The following is an 11,258-nucleotide window of genomic DNA, read 5'->3' as shown; positions in this document are numbered from 1 at the left end:
GACACCAAGTCTCACTCTGTTGCCCAGGCTGGAGTACAGTGGCGTGATCTTGGCTCACTGCAACATCTGCCTCCTGGGTTCAAGCAGTTCTCCTGCCTCAACCTCCCAAGTACCTGGGACTACAGGTGTGTGCCACCATGCCCAGCTAATTTTTGTATTTTTAGTAGAGACAGGATTTTGCCATGTTGACCAGGCTGGTCTCAAACTCCTGACCTCAGGTGATCCACCCGCCTCGGCCTCCTAAAGTGCTGGGATTATAGGCGTGAGCCACCACACCCGGCCAGCTTTTTTTCATATGCTTGCTAGCCACATGCATGTCTTCTTTTGAGATGTGTCTGTTCATGTAGTCTGACCAGTTTTTAATGGAGTTGTTTTTCTCTTGTAAATTTAAGTTCCTTATAGATTTTGGATATTAGACCTTTGTGAGATGCATAGTTTGCAGCCTGCAGAATATCTCCGATTCTGTAGGTTATCTGTTTACTCCGTTGTTAGTTTCTTTTGCTGTGCAGAAGCTCTTAAGTTCAATTAGATCCCAATTGTCAATTTTTGCTTTTGTTGCCATTGCTTTTAGTGACTTTGTCACGAAATTTTTGCTCATTCCTATGTCCAGGATGGTACTGCCTAGGTAGTCTTCCAGGATTTTTATAATTCTGGGTTTTATATTTACGTCTTTAATCCATCTTGAGTTGATATTTGTATATGGTGTCAGGAGAGGGTCCAGCTTCAATCTCCTGTAGGTGGCTAGCCAGTTATCCCAGCACCATTTATTGAATAGGGAGTCTTTTCCCTATTGTTTATTTTGGTCAGCTTTGTCAAAGATCAGATGGTTGTAGATGTTAGGCCTTATTTCTGGGCTCTCTATTCTGTTCCTTTGGTCTATGTACCCATTTAGGTACCAGTACCATGCTGTCTTGGTTACTGTAACCTTGTAATTTTCAAGGTAGGTAATGTGATGCCTCCAGCTTTGTTCTTTTTGGTTAGGATTGCCTTGGCTATTCAGGCTCTTTTTTGGTTCCATATGAATTTTAAAATAGTTTTTCCTAGTTTTGTGAAGAATGTTGTCAGTAGTCTGATAGGAATAGCGCTGAATCTGTAAATTGCTTTGGACAGTATAGCCATTTTAATTATATTGATTCTTCCCATCCATGAGCATGGGATTTTTTTTTTATTTGTTTGTGTCTTCTCTGATTTCTTTGAGCAGTGTTTTGTAATTCTCATTGTAGAGATCTTTGGCTTCCTAGTTAGCTATATTTCTAGGTATTTTGTGTGTGTGTGTGTGTGTGTGTGTGTGTGTGTGTGACAGTTGTGAATGGGATTGCCTTTCTGATTTGGCTCTCGGTTTGGCTGTTGGTGGTGTATAGGAATGCTCGTGATTTTTGTACATTGATTTTGTATCCTAAAACTTTGCTGAAGTTATTTATCAGCTGAAGGAGCTTTTGGGCCTAGGCTATGGTGCTTTCTAGATACAGAATTATGTCCTCTGCAAACAGAAATAGTTTGACTTCCTCTCCTCCAATTCAGATGCCCTTTATTTCTTTCTCTTGCCTGATTGCTCTGGTTAGGACTTCCAATTCTGTGTTGAACAGAAGTAGTAAGAGAGGGCATCCTTATCTTGTGCCAGTTTTTTGAGAGAAGCTTCCAGCTTTTGCCCATTTAATATAACATTGGCTATGGGTTTGTCATAGATGGCTTTTGTTATTTTGAGTTATGTTCCTTCAATACCTAGTTTACTGAGAGTTTTTAACATAAAGTGGTGTTGAATTTTATGAAAAGCCTTTTCTGCATCTATTGAGATAATAATGTGGTTTTGTCTTTAGTTCTCCTTATGTGATGAATCACATTTATTGATTTGTGTATGTTGAACCAACCTTGCATCCCAGGGATGAAGCCTACTCGATCATGGTGGATTAGTTTTTTGATGTGCCAGGTTTGCCAGTATTTTGTTGAGGGTTTTTGCATTGATATTCATCAAGGATATTGGCCTGAAGTTTTCTTTATTTGTTGTTTCTTTGCCAGGTTTTGGTATTAAAATGATGCTGGCCTCATAGAATGAGTTGGGGAGGAGGGATTTTTGGAATAGTTTCTGCAGGAATGGTACCAGCTCTTATTTGTACATCTGATAGAATTGAGCTATAAATCCATCAGGCCCTGTGCTTTTTTCTTTATTGGTAGACTATTACTGATTCAATTTTGGAGCTCATTATTGGCCTGTTCAAGGAATAAATTTCTTCCTGGCTCAGTCTTAGGAGGATATATGTGTCCAGAAATTTATTCATCTCTTCTAGGTTTTCTAGTTTGTGTGCACAGAGGTGTTCACAGTAGTTTATGATGGTTGTTTTTATTTCTGTGGGGTTACTAGTAACATTTCCTTCATCATTTTTAATGCATTTATTTGGATATTCTCTCTTTGCTTATTTATTAGTCTAGCTAGTGGCCTATATATTTTATTGCTTTTTTCAAAAAAAAAAAAAAAAACTCTTGCATTCATTAATCTTTTGAATGGTTTTTTTGTGTCTCGATTTCCTGCAGTTCAGCTCCGATATTTGTTATTTGTCATCTTCTACTGACTTTGGGGTTGATTTGTTCTTGTTTCTTTTTTCTCTTCTTCTTCTTTTTTTTAAAGACAGGGTCTCACTCTGTCGCCCAGGCTAGACTGCAATGGCATGATCTCAACCCACTGCAACCTCCACCTCCTGGGTTCAAGCAATTCTCCTGCCTCAGCCTCCCGAGTAGCTGGGATTACAGGTGTGCACCACCGCACCTGGGTAATTTTTGTATTTTTAGTAGAGACAGTTTCATCATGTTGGCCAGGCTGGTCTTGAACTCCTGACCTTAAATGATCCTCCTGCCTCGGCCTCCCAAAGTGCTGGGACAGGCATGAGCCACTTCACTGACCTTGTTCTTGTCTCTCTTATTCATTCTGTTGTGAAGTTAGGTTGTTAATTTGAAATCTTTCTTTTTGATGTGGGCATTTAGTGCTATGAATTTAACACTGCCTTAGCTGTGTCCCAGAGAATCTGGTATGTCATATCTTTGTTCTCATTATTTTCAAAGAACTTCTTGATTTCTGCCTTAATTTCATTATTTACCCAGAAGTCATTCAGGGGCATGTTGTTTAATTTCCATGTAATAGCATGGTTTTGAGAGATTTTCACTGCCTTGACTTCTGTTTTTATTGTGCCGTGATCCAAGAGTGTATTTGGTATGATTTCAGTTATTTTACATTTGTTGAGGATTGTTTCATGTCCAAATATGTGATCAATTTTAGAGTATGTGCCATGTGGTGATGAGGAGAATGTATATTCTGTTGTTTGGGGGTGAAGATTTCTGTAAATGTCTATCAGATCTATTTCGTCCAATGCTGAAGTTAGGTCCCAAATATCTTTGTTAATTTTCTGCCTCAGTGATCTGTCTAACACTGCCAGTGGAGTGTTGAAGTCTCCCACTATTATTGTGTGGGAATCTATGTCTCTTTGTAGGTCTCTAAGAACTTGCTTTATAAATCCAGGTGTTCCTGTGTTGGGTGCACTTATATTTAGGATAGTTAGGTTTCTTGGATTGAACCTTTCAAGTGATTCTGTAGAAGTATATTAACTAAAATAAAATTCAAATTTTTAAGAAGCAGATTGCAAAATACTACAAAGTCATGTGCTGCTTTCCTATGGGAATATGTTCTGAGAAATGTGTGGTTAGGTGATTTTGTTATGCAAACATCACAGTGTATACTTACAGAAGCCTAGATGGTATAGCTTACTACACACCTAGCTATATGGTCTAGCCTATTGCTCCTAGGCTACAAACCTGTACAGCATGTTACTGTACTGAATAATGGAGGCAGTTGTAACACAATGGTATTTGTGTATCTAAACATAGAAAAGGTACAGTAAAAATATGGTATTATAATCTTATGGGACTGCCATTGTATATGCAGTCATTGACCAAAACATCATTAATGCGGTGCCTGACTGTACATGGTATACTTGTAACATTTTGTGACACATATAATCATGGAAAATAAACACTAGTAAGACAGTCACCAAAATGTTAATTATATTCGTCTCTGACTTGGAGATTATAGTTGATATTTTATTTTGTTTGTAATACTTTGTCTACTTTATACATTATCTATAATAAACATGTAATATTTTGATAACCAGAACAAAAATAAGAAAATGCCTGGATTCTAATGATAGCTGGGTCACGTTGAGCAAGTTGCTTAAGCTCATTCAGCCAAAGATACTTCATCTAAAAATCTGGAGCAATAATTGTACCAACATTTTAGGGTTGGATAATAATTATATAATATAATTCATGTAAAATTCTTAGCACTGGTACATGAGTAAATGGAAGTTTGAAAAGATAAGCTACAAGAGCTGTAGAGGAATTTCAAGTTTCCCCTCGTCTTTTATTCTTAATCATTTTAGCCATCAACAATTTAGTTAGTTTACCCTTGAGTTCAAACTCTCCTAAATCAAATCATTGTTTCACTAACTTGTGGAGGTTTGTTGAGCCAAAGAACGTAACTACAGCTGTGGCCCAAGTTAATATTTCCCATCAGCTGCATTACACATTGGTAGTTTCAGTAAATGACCATCATGGCCAACAGAGGAAAGAAAAGAATTATCTTCCTAATTCATACTCTTTGGGAATTCTAAGAAGGAAACACGTAATTACTAGAATTTGGCTGGCATATTGAATCTGGGGCATGAAGAAAAGTCATGGGACTTTTAATGATAGAAAACAATCCAGACCTCAGATTTTTATGTCATCAAATAAAAAAAAAATCCTTAAAGTAAGATACTCTAATGAATAAATATTTTTTCTGGGTATATTTCAGTCATGTTAACTGGAAATATAAATTGTTATTCTGTATAATTATTATATTTTTATTTTTTCTGGAATATATATGTCAGCATTAATCAGGTAAAAATCTGATTGAAGAGAGTCACAAGTTCAGAGATCCACTCATTCCTTCCTTCATACATTCACCCAAGAAATATTTATTGATCACTCAGTATGTGACATTCACTGTGTAGATAGGAGGATACAAGGAAGGTCTCTTCTTGTGAGGACACATAATGGGGGAAAATATTCAAATAAGAACACAAATAGTTATGTAATTATAACATAATTAAAGTTACAAAGGCGAGGTGGCATGGTTCTAAGTGAGGAGTGGAGGATGTGGAATTAGAAGCAGCAAGCTTTGGCCAGTGGCTCACACCTGTAATCCCAGCACTTTGGGAGACTGAGGTGGGTAGATCACCTGAGGTCAGGGGTTCGAGACCAGCCTGGCCAACATGTTGAAACCCTGTCTCTACTAAAAATACAAAAATTAGCTGGGCGTGGTGGCTCACGCCTGTAATCCCAGCTACTCGGGAGACTAAGGCAGGAGAATCGCTTGAACCCAGGAGGCAGAGGTTGAAGTGAGCTGAGACAGCATCACTGCACTCCAGCCTGGGTGACAGAGTGAGACTCTGTCTCAAAATAAATAAATTAATTAGTTAAATTAAAATAAATTTTAAAAAAAGAAGCAGCGAGATTTTACAACGCTGAGTTCTCTCTCACGGGATAGTGGTCTCTCTCCCTCTCTCTCTTTTGCTCTCTCTTCCCCACCTTCCCTTCCTCTCCCCCCACCACCTGTGTGTGTATGTGTACATGCGTATGTGTAAGAGACAGAGAGTATGTGTGAGTGTGTGTGTGTTTTCTCTTGTAAATGCCCATCATGGTATATCCACACCCATGCTTTAACCCAATCAGTTGAAACTGTTAGGGGTGTGTACTCGTTTGCTAAGGCTACCATAACAAAATACCAAAGACTGGGTGGCTTAAACAATGGAAGTTTATTTCCTCACAGTTCCATATGCTGGAAGTCCAAGATCAAGATGACAGCTGGGTTGACTTCCTGGGAGGCCTCTCCTTGGCTTGCAGATGGCGGTCCCTGCTGCCACTTCACATGACACATGGTCATCCTTCTGTGAACATGCTCCCCCAGTGTCTCTCCCTTTTCTTAAGAGGGCACCAATCATATTGGATTAGAGTCCTACCCTAATGACCTCATTTTAACTTCATTACCTCTTTAAAAATGTTATCTCAAAGCATGGTTACATTCTGAGATACTGATGGTTGAGATTTTGACATATAAATTTGTAGGGGACACAATTCAGCCCATGACAGGATATTAAAGGCTTAAGGTGTTGGGGGGCATAGTTGCCACACATGGTTGTGCCACCTATGCATTGCACAGGCTATAGATGTGCTATTCACATAGCAGTTATCATAAGCTTTTATATTTTTTAATAAAAATTTTCCCACAGAAAGTGTCTGGAGAAAGATTTGCCTTTTTTCCCGCCACTATGAAAGGTTTGCCTTTTTCTGATTTTCACAAAGGACCATTTGGGCTAACAGTGTTGCTTTATGGCAGGAAACACTTTTCCCTAATCTGGTATTTCCTTCCATATGGAAAGGACTCTCCTACAGTCACACCACAGGCCCCTCTTTGCCCCTCCTCACTCTCAATCAATCCTCCCTTGAAGAGTGATTTATCTTTGATGACTAATTTGGAAGCAGCTCCATAAACGTCCTGTGTCCACACTCACACATTGACACAACAAAGGCCATGTGGGGTAGGATTAAACATGGAGCTTCTGGAATCAAATGACCTGGGCTTAACTCCAGTTCTGCCACTACATGACCATAGGTCTTATTTAACACCTGTGTGCTTAACACTCCTCACCTGTAAAATAGAGATTATAAATATAGCCTCCTTTTAGGGTCATTGTAAGAATTCTATTTATAGTGAAGTCAATAAATAAATATTCAAGTAAAAGTTGCTCTTATGACTTCTACACAGATTTCAGGATTGCCTTTCTGATGTTCTTCCTTCAAGGCAGGAAAGAGCAGACAAGCCACGCTGATAATTATGTGAATGCAGCTTCAAGAGGGCTATGACTCCTCTGCATATATACCAAACACCTGGCAGAGCTCTGGGCGTGGAGAAGGCATTCTTGACTTGTTGAATGAATTTATTTACTAAAAGAATCAAGGTCAGACTGCAGAATTCCAGTCTATACTTGAGAGCAGGGTTTTTATCTCATGAGTCTGTATATCCTCTGAACTGCCTAGTGTGATAACTTGCCTCTGGTAGGTACCAAAATATGTACTGAGTTGCTATTAGTTGCTTTAAACATGAAACATTATACTGTAATTTTACTATTGTTCCTTCCTGTATGATATTTCCTTGAAAGACAAAGAGCTTTTGAGAAGCTTTGCATTATTTTCAGTGCCCCTGTAGAGTTCTGGAGAAGGCTAACGGTGATGGTTGCATAACAATGTGAGTGCACTTAATGCCACTAAACTGTACACTTAAAAATAGTCAAAATGGCTAATTTTGTGTTATGTATATTTTTTTAAATATGTCTGCCAAGGATCTATGGTGAGAAGAGAGTAAAGTCATGCTGCTCAAAGATTTTTTTGAAAATCAAGTAAGGTACCCAAGTGCCTGGCACATGGCAGAAGCTCAACAAAAGTGAGTTCCCTTTCCACAAGTTCTGAATCACAACTGCCCCTGATGGTGACAGGTCATGAAGGATCACCCCTGTAGTTTCTATTGCCAGATGAAAACATTTTTCTAGGGATGGGGAGGGGGGGAATCAACATTTGTAATGCTTCATGTCCTGACACTGTGGATGGTGGCAATAATCCCCCCGCCCCCCCTCCCCACCGGCCCCCTGCCAGAAGAAATATTAAAGCTTGGTCTCTATTATAATCAATTCTAATATCATGAATTACAAAGTGTCAAAGGAAATGCTTGAGATGTTAAAAGAAGACATGCCATCTACTTTCCATTTTGGATAGGCATCTGTAACATTTGTTTCAAAATAACATAGTTTTTTTTGTTTTTTTTTTTTTCAATTACAGCTCTAGTGAATTTATGTGCCTCATTATAAAGTAATTCTGGAGGAGTTAAGGGATTAGAAAGTAGAGCCATTTACTCTCTTCAGAGGAAAACCACAATAACATACAAAGAAAGAATGAAGGATACAAATAATCTTGCATTTAATACAGTCAATATTTTAGACAAGATACGTTCTATCCACCTACTCATCGGCCTCCTTGTATTTGACTATTTTTTACAAAAATCAACCTATTCTTGATTGTCTTAGTTTAAATAAATCATGACATGATCCTGAGAACTTGGCAAGAACATCAATGATTTTACATCTGGCATCACACACCAGCTGCATATTGAGGGAATGAAAAGCTTTTCTATTTCTTTACCTTGCTTCATTAGTGAGTATGTGGTGATGCATGCATTACCGCATGTGTGCAGGCTCAGCTCCCCATATGGAGAGGCACCCAGCAATGTCACAAATCCCATGCATCATTTACTGTGAAGCAAAACTTTCAAAAAATAATAAGAATTGTATTTTTACTAAAATATTTTTATCTAAAAATGGATATATTGGGTTTTTGTGAATAGAATTATATGCTTAGCGTATATAGGTGGAACCTGTTGCAAAAGTCTCTAATGGAGAAATAACTTTAGCTGTCACAGTTGAACATATGTACGGTATGGTACCCATCTTCAAGTCATCATACAGTAAAAAACAATAATTTCCATGCCAAATCTATGTCCAACACATTTTCTACTCAGTTCTTGACAACTATACTACTTACTGGGAAAATATGTGCTGTGAGCTTTATGGTTATCTAAGAACTCTTTACAATGTCCTCAGTCTCAGCAAGTTACCTTGTATTTGAATTTTGTAAAGTTAGCAAACATCTCTTTCTACTAGTTATCTATGCTGTGTAACAAACTACCCCAAAATTTAGTGGCCTAAAATAACAATTTATTATCTTATGGTTTCTGGGAATCAGGAAATCAGGAGTGGCTTAGCTGGGCAGTTATGGCTCTGGATTTCTTATGAGATCTTGCCAGGACCACAGGCATCTTAAGATTTTACTGTGGCTGCAAGATCAGCTTCCGAGATGACTCACTCATGTTATTAGTTTGCTGTTTATGGCTGTTTTTGCAAGAAGTCTCAGTACTTTTCATGTGGAACTCTCTAGATAGCTCCCTGAATATCCAGATGACATGGCAGCTGGATTCTCCCAGAGTGGCCGATCTAAGGGAGCAGAGTAGAAGAGGCACTGCACTGCCTTTCATGACCTAGCCATAGAACACCCACCCCATCACTTGCATGGTCACGCAGACCAAACCGGGTACAGTGTGGAAGGGGATTACACAAGGAAAGTAGGAGATGAGGATCATTAGAGCCATCTTGGAAGTTGAAAGTTGGAGATGAGGATCATTAGAGCCATCCTGAAGGCTGGCTACCACACTCTTAAATAAATTTTATTTTCAAATGTATAGGCTTCCATTGCATATACACTTTTATTTGGTTGAAATCTGATTTTGCATATGTTCATTTTTCTGTCTTGAATGAGAATTAAAACGTTCTCAACTTTAATAATTTAATCAATCTAAAAATTATAGACATATCCATACTCAGCAAAAGAAAAACGTATCTGATCTAAAAGCAACAGCTATTTGTAACCCATTGGAAGCACTTACCCAATGACGAAAGCTAAAATCATTTTAAGTAGTTGGTTAAAATTACAGATCAGGAAACTAATTATTTAGAGAGATTTTATTGTTTCATCTCATTCAATATTCTGAGGTAATATCAATCATTAATCTGGAACTATTTTTTAATAAACAAATAAAAGCTTTTTATTAATGACATGTGAAAGGAAAAGAATGATCTTTATTGGATTTTACATAAATGAAAAGGAAATATTCATTCAGAATTTATCACTAAACTATTTGTAGAATCTGTAACTTGGTATTTATTCAACAAATATATCTGAACACCTGTTGCTTTGAGATATTCTAGGGAAATAAAAGTAAGCCAAGGAATTTGCCTTCAAGGAACTTACACCTGGTTGGGTTGATAAGGCAGGTTAACACAGACTTAAATACTAACCATTGTGCAATAAATTTTATAAGAGAAGGGAAAACTGTAATATGAATAGTGGAGAAATAAAGCAATTTTAACAACAAACCCCGCAAAGCATTAGAGAGTATTGGCATTTTAGCTGACTCTTTAAAGATTAATAGATTTTAACAATAGTGGATATTACAATAAAAGAAGTAGCAAAATAAAAGTCTAAATTCAGTAAAGCACAAAGTTACCAACACATATCAAGCCCTCCTCAGTGTATGTACATCCTCCCACCACCTCCATATTTTCAGGTAAGAAGCCAGGTAGATTCTGTCTCACTGAAGATTACATCTTTCTCCTCACGCATCCTCCAGCCAGTCCAACATTGTCTTTACCTTCTACTGGCTTTTTGGTTTGCATTTTCTGAGGCTGGTTTTCTGCCATTCCATCAGTTCTATAATTTAAACAATTTGATTCCAGTAAGTTCCCTCTTTTTGTTGTTCCTGCTTCAATGAACCAGTGAAAGTCTCTACATAGGATCTAAAATGTATTTTTATTTATTTTTAACTAATACATAATAATTGTACATATTCATGAGGTACATAGTGATGTTTTGATACATACAATGCACAGTGATCAGAGAGTGGTAATTAGCATATCCATCATCTCACACATTTATCATTTCTTTGTTTTGGGAACATCTAATATTCTCTCTTCTAGCTATTTGAAAATACATATTATTGTTAACTGTAGTCATCCTACAGTGCCATAGTTTAAACTATTCTGATACAGCTATTGTGTCAGATTGTATTTCTAACATGGCCACAAAAAGATCTCCCATTCAACATTTTCTTTTTATAATATGACCCTTCCTCTATCCAGACATGGCATCTACATTCCCTTTTCTTGAAGTGGGCCTGTGACTAAGCCAGAAGTGGTAGTATGTGACTTCAGAGGCTGGCTTCCTCCTAGAACCATTGGGATGCTCATTCTTGGAACCCAATAATCATGCCATGAGACGGCAAAAAAGCCACACAGAGACAGGGAGGCCATGAGTAGCAGGAGTTACCACAAATAGTTGGAGCTAAGGTCCCAGCCCCAGCCACCATCTGACTGCCACCACAAGACCAGTCTCAAATGAGAACTGCCTAGCTGGGCCTAATCAATGCCAGAACCATAAGAAGTAATCATGAGCTGACTGTTGTTTTAAGTCATAATACCTTTGAATGATTTATTTCATAACAGTAGATAGTTAAGAAAGATTCTGGCACCTGGAAGTGGGGCACTGCCATGACAAAATCCTGAGACATGTAG

The 11,258-nt window shown here is 37.9% G+C and overlaps 1 pseudogene; it reads right to left on the bottom strand.

Annotated features, from left to right (window-relative positions):
- LOC105538222 overlaps nt 1-10,388 on the bottom strand; it is a 24,187-nt pseudogene extending 13,799 nt beyond the window's left edge.
- Between the last annotated feature and the right edge of the window lie 870 nt (nt 10,389-11,258).

The sequence above is a fragment of the Mandrillus leucophaeus genome, unplaced genomic scaffold, assembly GCF_000951045.1.
Source record: "Mandrillus leucophaeus isolate KB7577 unplaced genomic scaffold, Mleu.le_1.0 Scaffold187, whole genome shotgun sequence".
NCBI lineage: Eukaryota > Metazoa > Chordata > Mammalia > Primates > Cercopithecidae > Mandrillus > Mandrillus leucophaeus.
The sequence above is the reverse complement of the archived record's forward strand: the minus strand, read 5'-3'. Positions and strand labels throughout refer to the sequence as shown.